Source organism: Neocloeon triangulifer, unplaced genomic scaffold, assembly GCF_031216515.1.
Source record: "Neocloeon triangulifer isolate White Clay Creek 2 clone unplaced genomic scaffold, ASM3121651v1 ptg000011l, whole genome shotgun sequence".
NCBI lineage: Eukaryota > Metazoa > Arthropoda > Insecta > Ephemeroptera > Baetidae > Neocloeon > Neocloeon triangulifer.
Genome location: NW_026775553.1, coordinates 1,803,144 through 1,827,308, shown reverse-complemented (window position 1 = coordinate 1,827,308; position 24,165 = coordinate 1,803,144). Strand labels below are relative to the sequence as shown.

The 24,165-nt window shown below is 35.8% G+C and overlaps 1 protein-coding gene across 6 annotated transcripts in view; it reads right to left on the bottom strand.

The window, feature by feature from the left end:
• The window catches only part of LOC132196032 (protein madd-4), a 72,439-nt gene extending 48,624 nt beyond the window's left edge, over positions 1–23,815 (bottom strand). For all 6 annotated transcript variants that reach the window (XM_059618402.1, XM_059618407.1, XM_059618403.1 and 3 more), the window contains exon 1: positions 23,672–23,815. The gene's annotated coding sequence lies outside the window, so the exon portion shown is untranslated. The remainder of the gene's footprint in view (positions 1–23,671) is intronic.
• Positions 23,816–24,165: the final 350 nt, after the last annotated feature.

Below are 24,165 nucleotides of genomic sequence, written 5' to 3'. Positions count from 1 at the left end.
ATAGTGTTTTTAATTTGTCAGGAATTAAAAAAGGAATTAATAAAATCAAAGCTCATAAATTAAGGGGTTCGTAGACAAAAAAAGTTGAGTATTTCTATATTTTGCTACATTAATGCAATTAATTAAAATTTTGAGTAGAAATTTCTATCAATGGTGCTTACGTTCTGCTTACATTTTTACTGCAGAAATACAATTTAAATTGAGGTGACAAAATGCAACGGAGAAACAAAAATAAAAGCCATAATTTATTATTATTTTTCCACTGTAGAATTTCATAAATTAAAATTTTTACAATTATTTTCTGTAACTCTTTCATGGCAATGAATTTTTATGGATTTTAGCTAATAATTTCGCCCAAATCTTTGGGACGAGCGAGACTTTTCACCAGCAGCAGAGTCTGTTTGATTAAAAAGTTTGAAGAGAGACTGCTTTTGAATTATTATCATTTGCATTGCTGGGAGGAATAAAATTTCAATAACGAGTAGGAAAGTTTCGAGTAGCAATCGAGAAAAGTATTGTCGACTTTTAATTATATATGCGCGTCAGTCGGCTGAGTCGGTTTTTATTGCCACTTGACAGATTTTGCTGCAAAAGCAACATGCAATCTCCAACTTTTCCTTTTTTGTTTGCAATAAATAATGGGGACGAGTGGCCGTAAAAAATAACAAAGCGTCCCATGCTTAGTTTTAAAACTCGCCACGCTCTCCAGAGCAGCCGAGAGAGAGTTTTCCCCGAATCGATATTGCTTCGCTCGCTGGGACAGGCAAATTTCGAGACGCGCATCCGACCTGACGAACCATAAAAACTGCTTTTTGCTGAGAACCAAGTTTATTACTCTGATATGCTCAACTGACAATAATCGAACAAATGGCACGTAAAATTCTTTGTACCCCACGTTTTTTTTAGATTGAGATGCGACTTTTTACACGACAAAGGTTCGATACAACTCTGTAGCCTTTATAATCAGAAAGAAGTATATTTTTTACCATAATAAAAGCCATAAAATCTTTTCAGAACTTCAGAGACTGTAATCGAAAATATCTTTAGAGAATTTAGAGTATTTAAATCATGAAGGACACTTTTTAAATTTGGTCCATATTTCAAACAAGATTCAAAGTTATTTGAAAAATCTCAGTAATTATTTCATTCGACCATGAAGCACTTAGCTTTTTTACTATGATTTTCTACAAATCATTATGCTTTAAATTATTGTATAGAAATAGTTATTAGAAAATTTATTTTGCAATATTTAATTGTTTTCTGATAATTTACTCATTATTAAAGGCATTCCATATCACCAAATGTCATAGAGAGATGTCGTTTATAGATTTATTATTAAGCTCTGGAATACTTCTTAAAAAATTTATATATTAACAACTGTAATATTGTAAAAATAATTATTTCTTATTAAAACTAAAAAAGCCAGTTAATTTTTAACGAAGTAAATTATATTTTTTGTTTACGCTTAAACGTAAAACTAAGAAAAGTCTTTAATTTAAAAAAAGTATACACAAAATAAATTTAAATTATAAATGAGAATGTTTAAAATGTATAATTTTAAATTATTTACAATACATCTTACTTCATAGTATATTTTGAAAAAAATATAAAATCATGTAAGTACAACTTCCTACATTGGTTACGATTATTAATCTATTTGCGTAGATTTGGGAAATTTAGCGATTTTGTTTGCGAAATTTAAACTTATAGAAGTAACAGCTTAGTGGTTTGTAGATCGAAAAAATCAGTATTATTTCAATATTGAAATTTGTTGTTTTAAAGTTGGTATCGGTGGAATTTTTTTGAATCAAGCTATTTTCCTAAAAATAAGTGGATTTAATTGTAAGATGGAAATTTTATTATTCATAATAGGTGAAAAGCAGTGAAAAATCTCAAATCTTTTTTTATGAATTGGGTGATTCTAAAGCCATCAATTTAATTGAAGAAGTTATTGGCATCATTTGTAAATTTTCGTTGATTTCCAACTAAAAATGGGTAAAAATTTTTACCTACAAAACATGCATCTACAGGCTCTATTTTTATTATTAAAAACAACGAAACTGAATAAAATCAATAAGCTGGGGGTTCAAATGTTTGTGTTCCTCTCCCTGTTTCATTTTGATTAAATTTGTGTTTAGAATTTGGAAAATTGAGCTTGGATACCGTTAATTAAGTTTAAATTGAATTTTATTTAGAGATATTCTTAATAAAAGAACTGTTTGAATGCTTGCAAGTTTTACATGACTTAAAAATACTTAAATGTTGAAACTTTGCAAAATTATGACTCATGACGTGTTGAGCGAGACGTGGGCGTCTGGATTTTCTCTAAATATGATTTGCTCTCCCACGTGTCGTCGATTCCTTTCCTGATCTGCCTCACTTGCGCTCGAGTTGCGGTCCTTAATCTTTATATTTAATTTTTTCGTGATCCCGGCACGCAAAATAACCGCGTAAAACGAGACGCTCTTAATTTTTTTTTTACTCTGGCGCGACTCGGATTTCAACTGGTCGGCTTATTTGGTTTGCCGTGGAAGCGGCCATCATTAGTTGAATTAAAGTCTGTTAGTTTTATGCACGGCCAGAGCTCGACGACGACAGACGCGGCGCAAAAAACGCGGCGCGATCGCAGGCGACACCGCAGCGCTGCCCTTGTGGGGCTTTTTCTGCACAAAACGCCGAGCACGCGACTCTCCAAACTTTGATCTGCTAATGGAAAACTGACCTTTCAGAGAACGCTCTTGAAAGCAAATGCTAATAAACGAATGTTACTTTCAATATCATGATTGCAATTTAATAAAAATTAAATTCTTTTCGTGGAAATTGCTGTTATTTCATAATTAAATTAAGTTCTCATTATTTTTCTGCCAACCCTGGTAAGAAAATCAATAACTTCTTTCAAATTCAGTCTCACTGACAAAATAAAATTGACTTTTTAACAGGTAAATTAAATATTTTTCCATTTGAAATAAAACTAACACAAGCCGATGAGATTGTTTTAACCTTAACCGTAAGAAGAAAATCAGTTTTTTTTAGCCTAAAAACGTTACATAAATAATAAAATAAAATAAAGAGAAAAATTGTGTTTTTGTACATCAGTATATAATCCCCTTTTTAATCTGCATTTTAAAGCGTTATTTTTAGAAAAATGAGTATTTTTGATCAAGATTGAAATTAAATTTTGTGTACATATTGAGGGCGATCCAAAAGGCTAACTTGGCCCAGGCTAAATTAACCTGGCCCGGGCTAACTTAACCCGCCATTCAAAATTGCTGGTGGGCTAAATTAGCCCGGGGCCAAGTCAAGTTAGCCTGGGCCAGGTTAGGCTTTTGGATCGCCCTCATTAATTGTAATCTTAATTTAATGTAAGCGTAAACCTCTACAATTATTTTATGAAATCGTGGTATATTTTCTGGTGCAGGACATAACCGTGATTATATTTATATATTTTTTTTAAATAACAAAATGTTTAAAATAAATAAAAATTAAGAACTAATTTTCAAAATGTAATAAAATAAATATTGTGTTAAATAATGCAATTATTTTACAATGTAAATACATAAATTAAATTTAAATATGTAAAGAATTTAGATTTAAATAAAAGCTTTTATATTTAATTAAAGAGTGTAAAAATTAATATATAACAAAATTGTATGTCATTAATTTCAACTATAGACCTCGTTACACATTATTTTGAGGCAAGTCTTGAATAAAATTAATTAAGTTACGATTTTTTCCCTGCACCCCTCACAATTCGAAAATTTATTTAATCTTCTCACGGAAACAAAGGCTTTGGACGGATCGAATGATATCAATTATGGCAGGTGGGGCATAATTACAATCAAAGGACGCATTCCATTGTCCGGCGAGCAAGAAAAGAATGCCCGTTTGTCCCAAAGTTATCGTGGGCAGGTAGAAAAATAAGTGAAGAGACAAAAGAACAACCCCGAGAGCTGGCCGGGCCTTAATTAATTTCATTCTTTGTTTGCGCCCTCTTCAGACCTCTCACGTTTAATGTATGCAGCCCGAGACCGTCCGTTTACACAAATTCAATTTATTCCGTTTGCGCCCGAAGGAATTTCGTTTTCCCACTTTCTGGGACCGGAATTAGGCGGCTTAAAGCGACAGCAACTTTTTTTATTATTTATTTTCCTCTGCTCTGAAGCGATGTGAAAATTTTCCCCTGGTTTTGTCGGCGGACCGGTGGTGCGCGCCTCACTGTCAGGTGATATGCCTTTTGTAAACAAATCCTCGTAAGACGATGATTAATGGCTCTGCCGACGCTTTGAATTATATTAATTCTGCGAGCGCTACACTTTTTGCTCACAACCGCTTCCACCCATTACAAAACATCTATTTTTGCAGCTCGCTTGCAAAAAACGTCTCTTTTTGCCACTTCTCATGAGTAGAAGGATTGTTTAGTTGCAAATTAATTTGTTGATATTGATTGTGAATTAAAATTATTTTTTATTCAAGTTTTAATATAAAAAATATTTTAAAATATTTATTAATATTTTTATATCAGTATCAGGATGAATGAAATCCAATTAATTCCGAAAGAACCTGACATTTGTTCAAAATTTAGATCAAACTTTTGTGATTGTGTTTCAAAATGACTTTGGTAATTTAAGTTTTTTGAAATATGTTTCCAATAAAAAATGATGTTTTTTTAGAAAATTAGGTTTTTCAAGTCTAAAAAAGCTTTTAAAAAATGGCTTTATAACATCAAATATCAATTGTCTATAGAGGAAAGTTTGAACTTATACGAATAAATAATATAGTATGAAATGAGAATTGATGGAAATCAAATGTAAAGCAGGGCATTGAGTGCATCGCTGATTTGCAATTTATTGAAATACAATAGCAGAGTTGAAAACAAATATTAGCGTTTAGCCAAACTGCCAATTCATTGACAAGTTATGCAGGAAAACTGCAAAGCCAGCATTTGCTCGCTGTGAAACGGTGCAAATGTAATTACGTCGGCAATCGTGCCAGCGGTGCAATTTTTCTTAAGTGCGCGGCGCATAATTATGTTTGCTTTTACAAGAAGCGACTTCTTCCCGCGTGACTCATTGAAAACTCGCCGATTTGTCCTTCATTGAAATCGTGAGAAGGCGGACTCAAGTGCGATTTGCAAGCGAAAAATTAACAAAAGAGTTCAATATAATTTAAAGCTGACGTTATTTAATTGCGTATCTGTATGGAAATTAAAAAATTTATCCCGTTTTAAAATTGATTAAACTTAATTAAATGTTCAATAAATACATAAAACCAATATTAAATTTAGGATTAAATTTTGATTACTTCGCATGAATCAAACGCTTATTTTGTCAAAACTTTTCCAAGCGCAGCAATCTTTCCAATTAATTTTGAAAAAAGAGATTCCCGCCAAATTGTGACTTTTGCACTATAAAGTAAAAGTACTTATTATATTTTAATCAAAATCAAGAATAAATATTTGAAGAGGAAGTTAATCGCCATCGGAGCAGAGTTAATTGAGTGATTGATTTTTGCTGCTCTACTCGCCCCTTTTTTCTTTTGTTCAGCCGAGATTTTTTGTTTGACCCTCGAGTTCATCAGGGAGAAGATGCCGGCTGGGGTTTCTCTCTCTCGTGAACATCCCCCTTTAAGATTCGGGGAGTAAAAAATACACGCCGGGCCTTGAGGGATTGCAAAGGGAAGGAAAGTGTAGCATCTCTCTCGGCCCAGGGAAATGAGCCATGATAAAATTCAGCGCAAGCCAGCACGTTTCCTTTTATTTTGTATCTGACACAGTTTTTCTCTTTTCTCCTTCGGCGGCCTCAACACAAAACAAACAACGTGTACGTACTTGGTCGATTTCAAAGGAGCTGCTGGGACCGACGGCAGGGAAAACGGACGTGGAAAAAACGAATAATGTGCACGGATGTATAATTTTTAATCCGATGCGAGAGGCAAAAGCAGAAGGGCTCGATATACACTTTCTAAAGGCGGCGCACCATAATAATGGCTTTGGTGCAAAAAAAACGTTGCCCAAACGAAAAAGTAAATGATGAAAAAGAGAATTATTATGCTCTTCACAAATAATAAGTTGAGGCTGTTTTGGAAAAAAAATAATGATATTTATGAAGTTTTAATTACAATTTAATTTAAAATTCCATTTTTTACAATTTAAGCATTTGTTTTTCCCTGCAACATCAGATTATTATGACAATTACCACCATTAAACAAAATTCTGGCTCAAATTATGCCTATTTAAAGTTAATCTCTGGCTGTTTTAAATCATTTTGTTTTCAACTTTTAGGCATATGAATAAATTAAGTTAAAATTTTAAATATTTATTGAAAAATTGACTTTTATTGCAGTCTTTATTTCCGACTTTTTTCTATAGTAAATCTCATAATTATTCTCATGATTCATGAGAAAGACGTTTTGCAGAGAACATGAAAGTTTTGGAGACTTTGGAAGCGGCTGTTGTTCATTGACCGGCAAAAGTGTAAATTTGCCGGGTTCCGCACTCGCGGAAACACAGTTTGCAACTTTGCACGAGTGACTTATTAAAACATTAGAATTAATTTACGAGGCCATTATTGTTGTAGAACACGTTTCGTGGGCCAACAATAACATCGCGAGAGAGGACAATGACGCACACGAGCCGGCGGATTTATGTAAGAGCAGCGATTTTGGCACGCGACTCGCACTTTGCGCCTCGCAAAAAAACTGCCAGTTCATCTCTTATTGTGCCAAGCTCGTCCGCCCATGCACCAACAAAGGGGCCAATAAAACCAGTCGCAGGGCTTAAGTGACCTCTGGAGGCTTTTAACATTTGTTTTCCTCGCAAAATTTTTGACTGCTTTTCAAGTAGAATAAGCAAATTTGTTCCAAAACTATTTAAATTTATCTAAAAAAGGAGTTTTTTGCACGTTGTAGCAAAGAATAAAAATGGACTAACTTTTCCACTTGTCTTTATTGCAATGATAAATTGCCCCTCGGACGTTATGCAACTTTTGCGCAACAACAACAATAAAGACACTACTTTTGATAGTGCAGCATAAAAATTGCTCGTGCTCGCCTCCTCCAGCATTTTTTCCCATGCATTATTTCTCGCCGCTCTCAGGCGAAATGACGGAGACCCCGGTTTAACGGTCGCCCCGCCGCGGTCAATTATTCAGAGCACAATTCGGCCGGGGTTTAGTTTTTGCTGCAGAAATTGGCCCGCTCTCGTTGCCCATTCCGCGCCGCTCACACACACACACACACACCAGAGAAAGAGCAGAGAGATTTGATTTAAAAGTATTACACGCGCTCCACTTGGATTCCCGGCGCTGTTTTGCCTCGCAGCTTATTTATTATTCAAACACCGTGAGTGTTATTATGGAACAAGAAGTGCTGCTGGAAAAATTGCTGCCTGCCACTAAAAGATAATAGTACAAAACGTGTTATTATTATGTTACGAGCATTACGCTACAATTTTATGAAAAATTCAGTGACCCTCTCTAGTTTGCAGAGGTGTAGTGGCGAAAAATGGGAGATGTCTCTTCGCAATCACACTTCTTGTTGGGCCCGGACAAATGTACAACAGCAATATATTATTTATCGGCAAATGTATTTAGCGCAGGGTAAAAAGTTGATTTAAATATCCTCAAGTCAGGAATACCGCCAATTAAGTTTGAAATGTAATTGACTTTTCTCAGCTGAGCGAACACTGTCTAATTATTGCCAGTTTTTAAGTATTTCTTCGGATCTATTTGATGTAATCGATCAATTTAGAAGTTAAAAAAGAACTTAGGAAATGGAGCAGCTCTGCAACTGAAAATGATTTTGAATTTCTATCTATATAGTTTTAAATTCATATTATTATATTGTTTGAATTTGCTTGTTTTCAAAACTTTGAGAATTTTGAATATTTATATAATGAAATATTGTAAATAGTATAATGCCATTGATATTATAACATCAAATCAAACCAAACCCAAGGAAGAGTGAGATCTCTCAACGCATAATAATGTGCAACCCCGCAAACGCGGTTGTATTCAATTTAAAATCTGTAAAAATTTTGTTAAATCTGTTCAAATATTGCAGTCTGTGCATTCTAGACGCCATTATCTTTTATTTATGAACATTTTTGTTTCCAGTGAAAGTAAAATTGCATTGAAGCAAAGTAATCTGTGTCAAAAATGTAGTGATAAAAAACTAACTCGTCCTCTTTCGGTGAGGACATGAGCGCGCGGCGGTGCTAAAACGAGCCTCTTGTGGAAAATTGTTGCCAGAGCAAAAGTCAGGCAGCGCACGTGCCAAACGCGCTCTTGTCCGTTTTGAGCTCGGGCACGAAGCGCCACACAAAAGACGGATGCACTTTTGTAAGGCCGAGATATCAGATCGAGTGGCTCTCGCGAGTCATTATGTTTTTTGCCGATCATTAAAGCTCTTGAGCAAGCGGCGGGATTGGCCGACGGAAATCAATTTTCTTCCCCAGCAACCTTTTGCATTTGATTAAATTTGTAGAATTGAGAGTAATTGGCATTTAATTAGCGCTGGAATTGCAAAATGGCGAAGCGAACTTTGACCTTTGGCGCAAAAAGGTGCTTTGTGTCCAGTCAAAGCATTGTTTTGCGGTAGTTTTAACAAGGGATGCAAATTACGCAACATAATCCATCCTTTGACCCTTTTGAAATTATTGCAAATTGAGAACGGCCACTGTTATATAATTGCGCTGTTTCGGACAAAAAGGTTGTTTAAATTTTAAGTGGAACTTCGCGTGAATGCGAGGTAAAATATTTCATTTCAAAATGTTTGATGATTCTAAATCAAATTTATAGCCCGTTTCAGATTTTGTGAAGAATGAAAAGGTCCAAGAAATCAATTCGTTTCCAGAAAAGAGGATTTTAAATGCAATTTTTAATTTTTTCAAATTAGAATCCGTAAGAAGGTAACTTGCAAAAAACTTTTTCTCAAATTTACAAACGCTTTACATATTATCCTATTTATGAGGTAAACAGGAAAATTTCAAAAGCTGAAATCAATGTGCTTGTTTAAATAGATGCATTTTGAATTTTCCTTTTCTTTTAAACTTTTACCTTTGAGATTGAAGCTATTAGTTTGGTTTGATTCTCCAGTTTATTTTGTTTTCCAAACTTGAAATTTTACTGAAACTCTGTAAATCGTTTACAAACCTAATCAATGATTTAATTTCAAAATCAACTCCATATTTTGTTTTTGTGGTAGAATTTCACAATCGAGGGTTGATTCATGGTGATTTGAATTTAAAATCGGCTTTTCCTCGATGGGTTTTTGTGAGTTGTTTATTGTTTCAGAAAAAACAATATCCTGCTCTACATGTTTCGGCTGCGGGCTGCAGCCATAATTCATGAGCCATATTTTGTGTTTTGATTGGAATAATAATTAAATTGCAGCTCACCGTGAACTGTCTGATTGTGAGAAATATCAAGGAGAGTAATTGGAACAAATCAATATCTCTTCCACTCACATATATAGAGAGTGCAAAAAGTGCAAACACACAAACTTGGTTGCATGATTGCGGCAAAAAATTAGCCGAAACATCGGTAGGGCGGAGATATCCGGCCGAGGCGCCAAATTTCCTTCCGCCGGCGCTTAATTGATTGATCAATAGAATGGCGCGAGAGGCAAAAAATATCGATTAGCCGCGACGGGGCGCTGGCAGGTGTATGAAGAATACACGGGCAGGGATGCTCGTTTTTAATCCACTTGACGTCGCCCTTTGTTATTTTTCCCATCGGCCTCAAAGAAAAGCAGTACATCGGTAATAAATTCAAGCACGGCACACACACACACACTTATGTATATCGGCCGTGCATGTTGCGGAAAAACACCTCTCGCTCCACAGAATAAAAGTATATGGCGTGCATCGACGCCCTCTAATCGATTGGCCGGCAATACATCGAAACGCGGCTGGCATTATTTAAACTGACAGAGCACAAACAACCTCTCCGCCTCAGTAAGAGGCTTACAATGCCGCACCGATGTGGCCAAATTCGTTTCCTGCGCCCAATTCACCACACTTTGTGGGAAATTGCTGCTGAGGAAAACAGATGATGCGTTCAATCCAAATAAATATTTTGTTTATTTCTGTTTTTAAAACAAAACTCAAAATTGAACTTTTTTGTTAAGGGAGGATTTGCTTAAAATCCCAAAGAATAAACAAACGGAGCTTAAACAAATTTTATAAAAACTTCATCCCTATTCTGATCATCATTCAAAATGCAATAATTTTTTAGAGGTTTCATTGCATCTATTTTATTTGTAGTAAGTTTTGCATGCAATCTTTTTGCTTGTGCGCGTGCACCTCTGACGTTTCTCTAGGGTGGATGATAATAAATGCAAACAAGCCGCGCAATGAACATGCACGGCAGATTCGAAGCTCGTCAAGAATGACGTGGCTTGCTTTGCTAAACAATTATTTATTTACGATTGGTCGTCATCGGCGTGCTGCCTCGCGTAATGTGCAGTTAGGACTTTCCGTTTTTCAACAAATGGTTCACTCGCGATGCAATTTCAGTAGCTGCAAAATTTGTATGCGTAAATATAGGTCAGCAAGACAATTTTGTAACACCTGATTAATTATTAATAGAAAATACAAATAAAGTAATAATATTTCTACTTATTACATTATTATTAAAGGAAAATTTCATTTTCCTAAATGCACTTTTGATGAAAATTGAAAGCAAATATTTATTTAAAAATTGATGTATTTTAAAATTTTCATGTAATGTACGAGTTTTTGATGAGTGAATTTTTTTGTTAAATTTTTTCGTTTGGAGTAAAAATCCAATGCAGACTCTTGGCGGTAATTTTGTTGTCTTTGTGGCAAAAACATGTGCTTGGTGACAGAAGCAGAGTGAGGTGCGTGTAAATCTGAAGCTCATTGTGCGCGTCTCTCGCCCCGACGAGTTTCTGGACAAAGTGAGGGAGAGAGAGAAAAGATGAGAAAGAGAGGAGTGTCGTGAGCGCGCCCGGGCTGTATTCATGAAGGAATTAACTTTTCTTTTGAAACTTTATAAACAAGCGCGCGGAGCAGGCGAAAGAAAACGCCTCGGCTTAAACGGAGTGCCTGGAAATGCAAATTAGAAACGACAGGTGAGAAGACAAATTGGCTTTTAATGAACGAAAAACAAACGAACGCCGCTTTTTTGCCACCAAACTTTGAGCACCGAAATTTTCCGCCCGATTTCACCTCCGCGCGCCGACAACAAATTATTATTTAATCCGCATAAATTTCGGTTTCAAATTAACCATTTGATTCCGCAGCTTCCGAGGAGAGACCCTTTAGTGGTCATATTGTTCCAGGGATTAACTTTGGCGGCAATTTCCCCCCAAAAGCTGCAGCATTTGACGCCGCGTTTGAGCTCCGCAGCGGTCTCGGGGCAAAACAGAAGACCCTCATAAATGCAGCCCTCCTTCTCACAATGAAATAAATTATATAACTTTTTGCTTTCTCACCATCAAGGGGTTGGGCCGCCGTTTTTGTGCACAACAATGTAGTACGTGAAGCAACATTATTTTTTTATTATCAATTCCATTATTTCCAAGAGCTAGAGAGGTTATTGAGATATCAAAGGCGTGAGTAATAAATTTGGACGCGCAACCCTTCATTAAAACTTCGAGCCCTCCTTTTATTTGATTTGTCGATTTGGTTTTTTTGTATCATCGCGCGAGAGATGCGACTGATAAAACCTCCTCATAATTAATGACCCTGTTGAATAAAAGAGCTCGGTGCGTTTGGGGTTTGTTGCTGCGTGCAGGGTGTGTGCGTTGCATATTTAGCGCGGAGCAAACAAAGGGCTGCTTTTTTCCTACATATGCAGCAGGCAATTTTTATCCGTCTGGATTTGCAGCCGCTGGGGAGCTAGATAAGAGAATAAAACCGCTCCGTGGCACTTTTCAAAATGAAATACACAAAGAAGAAAAACGTGATTTTTTTCGGTGAAATTATATATACATTTAAAATCCAGCAGTGCATCTTCACAAAAATGTGATAAATGAAGGCTTCGGGTGAATTATTGTGCAATTCTGCGAGTTCTAAACGTCTCTGCAATGGACCCTGGAAGATATATTTTTCTCATAAAGGAGGGTTGTAAAAAGAATTTGAATTTCTCTGCATCTGATACATGTGTGGAGCCATTTTAAACCATATCCTTATTTGGTTGATATTGCTTGAGTTTAAATTTGATGCTAATTAATAAAATTCAATCAGACAATTTCAATTTTTTATAAGTTTAATCTTGTGAAACACGCATCTTAACGTTTGAAATTGATTTCTTCTGATTTCACGTGGATCACCAAGGTTATTTATTACAAATATAATAGATAAAAGATAAATAAATACAATAAAATAGTTTTAAATAAGAATTAATAAAAAAATTAAAATAAATACAAGTCTGGCAAAATAATAATAATTTGTTGCATTTTAAAATAATAACCGTAAGAATTAAAAAAAAAATTGTGTGCAAAATACGGAAGGGAAAAAAATTAATTTTTAATAATAATAATAAATGTTTAAATGCAACAACTTTATTAAAAACCACGAATTTAATTCTGAAAATTGTTAAAAAGAACATGTTTCCATTACCATTTTCTTTTTACCATGCAATTGCATTCATAGTGAATGTATTAAATTTGCAATGTTTTCGCAAGGAGTAAGAATTTTTGCTGGTGTTAAAGAAGCAGATCCCGTTCTCGGGCGGATTGAGCGATCCCATTTTCCGAGTGGTAACCGCCATAAATCGGCCTAGGAAGGTGTTGGCCCTCGCAGGAATTCGGCGGCTCGAGGAGATTTGAATGGCTTATTAAAATTAAACACAACGATGCCCGCGTGCGCGCAACTTTTGGCTTGCCTTGCATTTTACATAAATTATGCCGCAGATAGGGCGGATAGCAAGGGTTGGTTGGAAGCAACGATTGCAGATAGAGCCGCGGGCTGTAAATATAAGAAGCGACCTCAAAGATTTATGAGTCCTGGGATTTCTCTATCTGCGCTCGCTGCTTCTTTCCGCGCGAGAAAAAGTCTGGAGAGAGAGAGAAAAGGGAGCTCTCTCTGCCGCTGATGTATATTTGATATTCATATTGCAGTGAATATTTTATTCACAACAACTCGCTTGCTCCACCCTGCGCAGAAATCTTTGTCACATTTTAAAAGTGAAAAACGCTAGCGAGCGAGCGAACTAGCTCTTTGAGAGATAAAAGGGAGCAGAGCAGTCTGCCAGAAAATTTGACTTGAATTACCTGGAATGCATTATTGATGAGCCGTACGAACAATTCGGGCGGAATTAATGAAATAAGGGCGTTCTTTTCAAGACAGAATTTCTCTCATGATTGCTTCGGCGATTCAAGAAATCTTTTAGTCGTTTGATGGATTGAAATGGAAACCGTAGCAATTGATCGTTTACATCTTTTGCGTGTTCAGCTGGAATAATTAATTTCAACAAGAGAAGTTGATATAAATATAAAGCAATAAAATCAAGAGGAAAAGGAACAATTTTACATTTAAAATGTCTTAAATTTAAACAAAATCGTTCATTGATGCATGTGTTAGGTGTTTTAATGCTGCATATCCCATAAAGATATATATTTCTCATAAAAGGTTCATGCCACCTCTAAATCATCCTTAATTGATTCAGGATGATATCTTGTGATTTTCAAATTTTGAAAGAGTAACGACAATTTTTTTAAATACAACCTAATTTAAAATTTATCGCCCCGGCTTATTTGTGAATTTTTAAATATTAAACAAGTAACATTTAAATAATTCTTCAAGTATATCTCCACAATTTAGAATAAACATTTTTTTTCCTTATTTTTATAAAAAATTATGTGAGAAAATGTAGCTGATAATAATTTTAGCTCGAATGGGTGCAGCGATTGTTCTGAATCGCCAAAAAAGACATAATTTTAATTAAAAAAAGGGATTATAATTCCAAATATATTATAATTAAACTGTTGTTTTCTGGGCACAAATGGTGTTCCTTTTGTTGAAGTGAACCAAACAAAATAATATTTATAACCTGCACATCTTTGTATTCGGCAAGTTTTCTTATTTCCATCCTCACGCGGCGAAATCATTGCAGAGAGCAGTGGAGATTTCTCACTTTTTTTGTCTGTCGCTGTTCACGCTGCGCATATTCGCGCAGCAGCCGTGCTGTGTTTCAAGAAAAGAACTGCGCCGACCAAATTTGCATTTAAAATACATTTTCAACTTTTCCGAGATAAAAGTAAGCGCGGCGGCGGCAAAAGAAAAGCGGCAATGCGGCCGCGCTGCTGTTTTGCTCTTGAGATGTATAAAAAAGCAAAATCTTCCTCTCTTTACATGTGCCGAGATAAAAACCAGATAAATGGAATGCAATTAATGCAAGTTTAGCATTCTTGTTAACCACGCCGTTTTCATTTTGCGGCCGGATGGAGGAAAAAAGCCACTTTTATATAAATCCAATCAAAACTTTCCAGTCTGCTGCGATTCTATTTGACTCTCCAAGGGGCGAATCAACGCTGCAGCAAGTCTTAATCTGCAAAGTCTGCGGCAGCAATTATCGGCCGTGGTGCGAGAGGAGTTGATGAGTTCGTGGGTTGTTATGAGCAAAAGAGCCGTAAACCGAGAGAGAGTCCCAAGAAAACAATCAGCGCCAAAATCAAATCGCTTGTGCGGCCACACCGATCAACCCTTTGCTTTAAAACGGGGATGATCTTTTCACATTTCAAGAAAGATGAATTTAGATAGTTGGCTCAAATTTGAGATTCAATTTTTTCTTATATTTAACAGATTTAAAGATTGCTTTTAAATTTGTAGTTTGAAATCTTAAATTTGCATATTTATAACGTAAAATTGTTAAAAATCATACGAAATCAGCATAATTTTAAAATTCTAGTTAATTTAAGTTTGAAATAATTTCTCACAAATACAGCAGTCAATTTTAATTCTCCAGATTGCGTGGTTCGTGCTAATTTGTTGCGTGTCTCTGGGAAAAACCTCGATTTACAGATCTAGATACGGCATCAAATTAGTGATGTTGAACATGCCAGGATCGATTTCGCGCTGGGGAGAGCAAGCAAAAGAGATAGGACGGTGGCTGACGCGGGGATCCTGCAATCTGGGAACGGCGCATATAAAATGTTTAACTGCTGCCGTGTGATGATACCAGATTCATTCCAGAACAAAAGAATTTTGCGCTCTCTCGCTCTCGCTCGGGCCATTATTTGATGCCGGCGTACGTGTGTTTGCGAACTCGGTCTGCAGATATAAAACATGCTCAATAAATGAGCGAGGCAGAGCAGATTATCATCATCGCGCGCGCGCCATTTGGCAAAAGCTACGGCGCCGTTCTCGACAACGACAACAACAACTCCCGCTGATAATTCTATACGACGCCGCTTCGATTGGCCCATCAAAAGTTACTGCAGCTCCAAATGAATTTTAATTGAAAGGCGTGATGATGTAAAAAAAAAACGCTTCCGCGAAATGCAAAGGCCAAACGAGTGCAGTTTAAAGGGGAACCTTTGATCCATGCACAATGAGAAATACAATTTTGTTTGAAGTAAATTTTTATTTTTGCATTTTAGTTGGATTGAACTATTTGTATCTCTTGGAGGGTTACTTAAATTAATTTTTACATATTTTAAGTCACTTAATTTCAACGAAACAGATTATTTTGGTATTTGCCAATTTTAAAGTGACTAAAACGGACTAAGAGAACCTAATTTTCAATTTTTTTTCTTGTAATAAAATAAAAGTTTTTTGTGTTCTTAAAACAACCTGAAAATTTTAATTAGAAACGAGCTTTTGAATGAGAAATTGGAGTATTTAAATTTTTTAATTGAATTTTGCAATAATTATTAATATTTTTATATTTTTTAATAAATAATTTTAATTAAACAAACCAATTTATGTGAAATAAAATAAAACCCCATGATAATTTATCATTTTCAAAATTTAAACCAATTAAATTCTGAAACAAATGTGTTCAGCCACCATCTGAATTTGGCACTAGAGGGTTGTCTGTCTATGACATCAATAAACTCTGGCTCAATTTTCATGCGAATTGACTGTGGCACGCAGAGATAAATCACCATGGCACAGAAACACGTACACTTTGCAGCCCTAGCTCGCTCTCCATTTTGCACGTGTAATTATTTGATTAATTAATTAATCCGAGCGGGCAAATCCACTCTCTCTGCGTGCTACTGCAACTGGCAGAGATTTTGCAGAACAAGAGGAACGAAAACGCTGTGCAGGTGCCGTTCTGCCAATCATCTCTTGCTCCGCTCGCTGCTGTTTGCTCTGAAATTGCCAGTGGCTCGGTGCAAACTCATATTCGCCGAGAATGAAATGTACGTTTGTTGCCGCGGCTTTGTTTGAACTGACGAGAGCAGTGAATGCGGCTTTCCTTGTACACGCGACAATTTGTGACAAGACGATTGCTCGCTGCTTTTGCCAGTGGAAAATAAATAATGTGGAACGGCCACAAAGTTAATTGCTCTGCACTCACCTGCAGCAATTTTGCAAACGTTTTTCCTGGAAAATATCTCAAAGGGTTGAAACGTTTTAAATAAGAAAAAAAATATTACTTTTTTCAATGATTTCAGACTCAAATTGAAATTATATAATTTGTATAATTTAAATCAAAAAGGGTCTAGTAATTTCAATCCTTTAAAAATAAATTTAAATAAAAATTGCTCATTATTTTTCTTTTCATTTTGAAAGTTGTTATATTTAAAAACAATATTATATTATTCAAAGGTTTTATGTGATTTTTATAATCTACGTTTAAACACCTTGTTTTAATAAATAATACAATTTAAAATATTTTTTACATTCTTGTTAATATTTTTATCATTATTCTATATTTATTGTTTCTTTCAATTAATATTTTTATTATTGTTATTATAATTTTTTTAAGGAATAAAGTATTTGATATTGGTGCCTAACGATTTTTCATTGTAGAAATGAGAGAAGAAAATTCTTTTTTTAAGGCACCCGTGGAGTTTAATATCTATTAAAAGTGAAGTAAATTGAGTGTTTCACTTTATAATTTTATAATATAAAAACTTGTTATTCATAAATAATGTTATAATAATAAAAACGGATTAACCGATTGCCGTAATTTATGCAAATTAATGGTTTTTCGTCGTAGTTTCTAAAAACTTTAATTGGTGAAATATTTGAAAAATCAAGCAGAATAAAAGCTTCGTATGTGTGTAAAGTTTAAGGTACTCGCAAAAATTTCACTTTTCCCTTTAATTCTTTAAAAGGGAAGAAAATCGTGTTTTCTACAAATTTTCATGAATGTAATGCTTTTTACTCTTAACAAATATAATTTGTTGCCCTCATTTGAACCCAATAAACATAAACTTGAAACTAATTAGGTGCTGACGAGCTTTCTGAAAAATTTTCAATAAGAAAACTTTAAATATTATTTGTTCAATTACTGCGTCTCCCAAAATATTGCTTCTCTCATCTCATCTACATGAGAGTTTGATTACTTTGTTTTAGAAAATTAGTTAGAAGATACTGTTCAAATATTGAATGCGCGGCCTCCGAGCGATGCAAAAAAGCTCTCACGTGTCGGACCAAATGTAAGCGATCAGCTCATTTTATGACACATCACAGGAATAGAATTTCGGTCTGTTTGATCAAACGGCGGCGGCTGAGTGTGCGCGCGCCGCGTTTATTAATGTAATCTGCAAATCTGCTAATAAGAATGTTCAGAGTTAGACAAACATGTGTGAGTTGCGAATGATCTAAGGGCGATGATGCAATGTGACTGACTGACTCATCAAGTCGCGCAAACAGTCAAAATATTTCAAAAACTTTTTTTGCCTTCGCAGTGTGTTTGCCATCAGGTCCTCTAGCCTGGGTGATTCATTGGCCCACAGGGCTGTGTTTCGCCGCCGCCGCCGCCGCCGCGATAAGATGGATAGTTGGCGATGCAAGGAGCGAAAAGCGGCCTTTATTGTCGCCTCCAGGATTTAAGTTATCAATCAAAACGCAAACAAGTCCGGTCCGCAGGGAAATGCACGCCGAATATAAACAACTTGTAAAACTACGTGCCGCCTTTTTTTCTGTACTTTCAGACGCAAATTGGTGACTCAATTTGGACCGTTAAATTGAGATAAAGAAAAGGAGCGCGCGCGGTCAAGTGGGCAGTCACGACGACAAGTCGGAGAAAAGTTTTTAAAGGAGAAAACTTGTCTTTTCAGCCCAAATACAGAACTTTTGTAATCCACGAGGACGGCTCGGACACTTTTCGTGATGTCTTACTTTGGAAAAAAAGAAAGATAAATCTAACGGAAAGACACTGCAGACTTATTCTCACCAGCAAGAAAGGAAGAAATTAAACGAGGTGAAAGTCGAAAACAAATTATAATCAGTGACTAAAATCCAGAGTAGGAATCTGTGTGTCAATTTCATTAGTGTTTAGCAGGAATTTACTGACTTGATTTTGTATAAATTTTGAAATCATTTCAATATAGATTTAAAAAGATACTTAAAATATGACAATGCTCAATTTTTAGATAAAGAATTTTCTTTAAAAGCAGTAAAATAAATTTTTATTTATACAATATTTAAAATTACAACTTAATTGATTAAAATTTTTAGAAATTTCTTTTCTAAAACAGCAGGCTGGAAAATTCCAAGGGACTTTGAAAACCCCTCTGCCGAGACGGCCGGCAGAAGATATTATTACAACCCCAAACACATTCCCTCTCGCCCGGAAATATGTTCGTAAACTTCTCTCCGCAAAAGCAAGTGAGGCAAAATCTTGTCAAGAATGTCGCGCGGAATGCATAACTTTCAGCACGCTCATGACGTGTTGCTTTAAAAGTGAACTTTGCCATACATCTTAAATCTAATTTCAAATGCTAATTAATTAATTTAAAGCGCTCCTTTCCATAATAATCAGATTAAATTCAAAGCACAAACTATATGGTTGCTTTTCCGTTTCAAACTTTCTCAAGCGTGCGCAAATTCAGTTTCAACTCCCAGGCCCGTCAAAAACATACATTTCTCTCGAAACTTTCTGCACGTGTATCAGATGACTCGGCTCGGAATCAATTTCAGAGGATGCGTCTTTCCGCGCGCACATAATTTGTCCGCGTGACATAATCAGATTTGGCGTTTTTCCTACACAACTCGCGCCTCTAATAAATTACACGCGGCGGCATACGTCACGTTTGATTTCGGCCGACTCGGTGAATAATTAATGGTTTAATTTGGCGCAGCTTTGATGGTTTTAAAACGGGCTTTTAATCTCAACGGGCCGCTCTCGTTTTACGACACCTGCGAGAGGGAAAACCTCTTTTAAACACACACACGCGCGCGCGCAGGTACAAATTCGCCGGCTGATATGACGGCACCCGCACATTTTTTACTCTGTCAACCCGTTGTCAGTCTAATGAGGAATGATTTGGACACGAAATTGCCCCTTTTGATGGCGGACGAGAACATGTAATGCGGCGTGTCTCCGAGTTTACCAGCAGGGTGGGTCCGAATATTGTGGTGGAATCCACCAGACCAAAGTCAACAATATTCTAAATTTTAAATTCAACAACTTTTTGAAAGTACATTGATAATAATATATTCGTTTCATTAAATTTCATTTAAAAAAATTCTTTAAAATTTCATCTTATTTACTTGATTTTAAATATAGAAACACACAAATTTAAACAGTCAAAATTACTAAAACTGATCGTATTTGTTACATTTCCTATGAGAAACTTTGAATGAAATTGGAACGCAATTGAGAATCACAGAGAGATATTCGGACCCACCCGATTAGGCAAACCCTCGGCGAGAATAATTTGTCGGATACAAAGTAACAAACACGCAGGGTTGTCCTTTGCTCTGTTGTGCTGTGACCGCGGCGCGCACCGCCTCTGCTTTTATTGATTTATTGCGCTGCTTGCGAAAATCCTCGCTCTTTCTCTCTCTTTCGGCGCGTAAGTGTTCATTACGTTTGAGTGATTCGCTAAGTGGTGGCAATAAAATCCGGACGATGGAGAAAGACGGAAAAAATAAGAGATCGAGAATGCTTTTTTCCGGCGCCGATGCCCGGTCATTAAAAAAGGGGTGAAAGAGGAGAGGGGAGGTTGCGCGTGGTGCGGCGGAGATGTTTTAATTATTCAGCTCATTAGGTGTACGGGTTGCAGAGCAGGATGCGTACGAAAAAAGAAAACAGACTCGGTGAGGTCAAAACTAATTATTTACGAAAATTGTAATTCAAACTATGGGGTTTCAAAAGGAGTTTAATCAACTCCAAAAGCTGCAATTACTTTACTCAAGTTTATGCCATGGATTAACATTTCATTTTAAATTATTTCAAATATAATACAAATTCATGAACATTATCAATCTATGCACTTTTTTTATCATTTCCATGAGTAATTCAATCTGCAAGAACAAATCTTATAAAATTATAAGAACAAATTCCAATGTAAGTTTTATGATGTCATTAAATATAAGTTGAAATTTTTGAAAACAATATAGTTTTGGTAAAAAAATGTACAATCCATATAAACTTTTTCATCATATTGTAAACGAAACTGATAAGTAATTTATAATATATTATTTTAAATTACAATTTTTTATGAAATTATTTATACGTTTCATTTTATAGTTGGATTTTAATTTATTTATTTTTATATCTTGTTTTAAAAAGTATTTAATATTTTTTCATTATCTTAAGTTATATAATTTTAGTTTGTGCACTAATTAGTGCTGTGGCTGCACTAATTGTAAGAGGGCAGTGATGAGCTTATAAAAGTTCTGAGCAAAATTAAACAAATTTAGCAGTCTTCTTATCATTAGAGAATTTAGTTTTTAATATATTTTGAAATTTCTCACATATTATTTTGTAATTGACGTTAAAAACAAAACAATGTCCAAATCCTCCCCTATTAAACATCTTAATTTGCACGCCGTTCCAAGTTAAGCCAGCAAACAAGGTCTTAATGATCGCCCCACTTTATTCCAATATCCTCTGCGGCCATTTCCGATGTCAACGCTATTCCAAAGTTGGCGAGAGTCGCATTTGCGCGGAATTTAGTGCCGGCGATTCAATGATCGAACGCGATTGTCGGACTGATTGGTAGGTTCGATTCCCGGTCGCAAACTGCGCGCAAAAAGTGACTTGTGTGTCGAATCTTCTCTTTAAATTTATGCCTTTCAATAAAAACTTTCAAATGAATTGGCTCTCTTTTCCTTCTGGAGCAATAACATTATTTATGCAAAACTTTATTGGTCGCAAAACAACTTTGATGGAAAGAAAAAGATGCAGCATTTTGCTGTATGGTAAAAGATGCAGCCAGAGTGGCGCTCGTCGGCGTTTTTCCTGCGCTCATGACGTGAAGTGCATTCGGCCTATTACGGCAATAAAACCGCGGCGCGTCCGTCGATGCGAGGAGATATAAATGTGAATATTGTTAATGTCGAATCATTTTATGGCCACGTTAATGAGTTAAAAATCTGGCCGGGCCATAAAAAATCTCGCCGAGTTGTAAATTGGGTCAAAACAAACTTTATTATTATCACGCTTTTCTATTATTCTCTTCTTCGGCGCTTTTATGTCCAGAGTTTTGCCAGCCATTTATCACGGCCGCTATAAAGCGGCGGCGCGCGGACGAAATTAATATTTATTTGAAAGGGCAGCTCGGCTCTCGTCTCGGCTCGTAATGTGGTTATATGGCAGACTCGGACCAAAATCTAGCCCCGTTATGGACGCGGTCCAAGGATGCGCCGCCGACCGACTCAATTTTCTACAATAATCTCAATTTTTCATCCATAAAACTCAACTTGTTCATAGAGGAACTCAAAATTTGAGGCGTAATATATTATAAGGTGCATGATTAATTAAAAGCTTCAAATATTAATTAAATAGACAAATATTGAACGCAAAAATTGTAAATATTTATTAAAAAATAAATAGTGGAAATATTATTTTAAATTCTTTTGCCATTAATATTAAATTTATTAAGTAATTAAGTTAAACATTCCCATCATTGAATTATGTTTTAATTTTTTGGTAAATTTAGGTTCAAAAAATATTGAAAATCTTTGTGAAGTATCTCCACATATTTGCAGTAATTTTCTGAACTTCCTTTAAATCCTAATCCATTTCAAGGGCATTTTATCTGCACTCTCTGAGAGTTTAAATTATGCCACTTTTATAATGTCTCTGCTCAAGAAGTTACCCTTTTAAGTGATTCCCGCTTATCTCGCCACTCAAGTCACTTTTCAAAAACTCTTCATCGTCGTGAACGTAAAAACGAAACAATGACTGCACCGGCACAAACTAATTAAACGCGCCGGCTAATTTAATAATCCAATTAAAACTTGCACCGCAAACGTTGCTCTCGCTTTTGACGTAAACCAGGTTAAAATTTCCTGGCAGAATCGAAAAGTGAAAAGAGAGTGTTTTGCCAACAGAATTTCAAAATGCAGTCGTATCTCGCTTTATTTCGCATGCAACTCGCGCCGAATAAAACGGTCGTCGGCGTAAATAATTGCGCTGCTTCGTAATAAACTTTAATACTTAATTGTGCCGGGCTCTCGCATTAAGTTGTAAAATTTTAATTGTGTGTACACGCCACCGAAGGCGTTTAATGAATTTCATTGCGCGCGGGGAAAATTGCATTTTGCGCCCTCGTTGCTTGTCCTCGACAAACGAAATCACCAGTACGAGAAGCGTCGAAATTGAAGTAAATCCTTTGCGGTGTCGCTCGGGATTAAAATATTATCTCGTGCCTCTCAGTGCTAAAGTTACACCCAAAGTGCTAAAGCACACAAATCAGTGTTTAAAGTTTGGTTCTAATTAAAAATTGCACAAATCTATGTTAAGAATTTGAAGAAAAAGAAAATAATTTAAACAAAATAATACTTTACACTGTCATTTTAAGTAAACTTCCATTGATTTGTATAATTGTGCCCTTAAAAGACAAGAAAATATTTTCTAGATCATGAAATGTGTAACTCAATTCATGTTGTTTTTAGAAAAAGAAATTGTTAAGTTGTTAGGGGGACTTGGAAATTAAAATCAGCAAATCAAACATTATTTAAAATAATTATGATTTGCAAATTTGACTACAAGAAATTTGCTTGCGGAAATGATAGAACGGTATGGAAAAAATAAATATATTTATTTGAATAATTAAAATGAACTTTATGCATACTATGATGTGATTTATTATAGTCTCCTTTTTTTCTACAAATTGCTCAAATCTTGAGTCCCGAATAATGATTACAATTCGAGGAGGAACAAAATTTAAAATTTCATAATCATATATATTAAACAACTCATTTTTAAAGTTGAAAAAAAAGTTAATAGGAAAATATACTTAATGATCCACATTTAGGTTTTCAATTTCAAAGGTGTTACAAAAAAAAATTGTCAATTTAACTCGCAAGCAAAATATATTATAATATTCTTGTTTTAATTTCAGGTTAAAGTTTTAGTTGGACTTTTAAAGCAAAATAAGATTTCATCAAAATAAGTTTACGAGTCATGGTTATCACAAATATTGAACTTGGCAATATCAGGTTGTGCTCGTAAACGAAATTAGCAGTAAAACTTGAGCTTTGTATTCTGAAAAAAGGCCAAAGCTAATTTGGCAACGCGGGGAATGCGTGACAATCACGGGGGCGACGTTTGCGTCTGATCTCGGAGGTACTCACCGGTGCGGGGGAGCGGCCATGAGGCCGAAGTCGTGGCGGCCGCAGGTGGACGCGCGTATTATGTTGGCAGGGGCAGCAGGTCGGTGCGTGCGGCCGGCCGAGTCACTTGGAGGCGAATGACGAGGGCGCCGAGGCAGCACCATGCGCTCGATTCCTGCATTGATCGCGGCGCCGAGGCTCGCGGGCCACGCTCGGCCACGCCTCCAACCAGTTCAAACTCGCGCCGCACCGACCGGGCGAGTCTCTTCTTCGTTCACTCGCCGCCCGCACCAACACCTCTTTCAATTTGCTTTTATAGAAGCTAAAAATTAGAGAATAAATCGACTTTTAAAACTTGTTCACACTTGTTATTTCTGATCAAATTCTTTCCACCGAAATGTTGCTCCAGCAAACGGGATGCATTGTTGTTTTTAAATAGGTCATACTGAGGACTGGTGAAAATGACCATTATCTTCTCATTCAAAAGATGACTTATAATTATCTTAGTTGCAAGT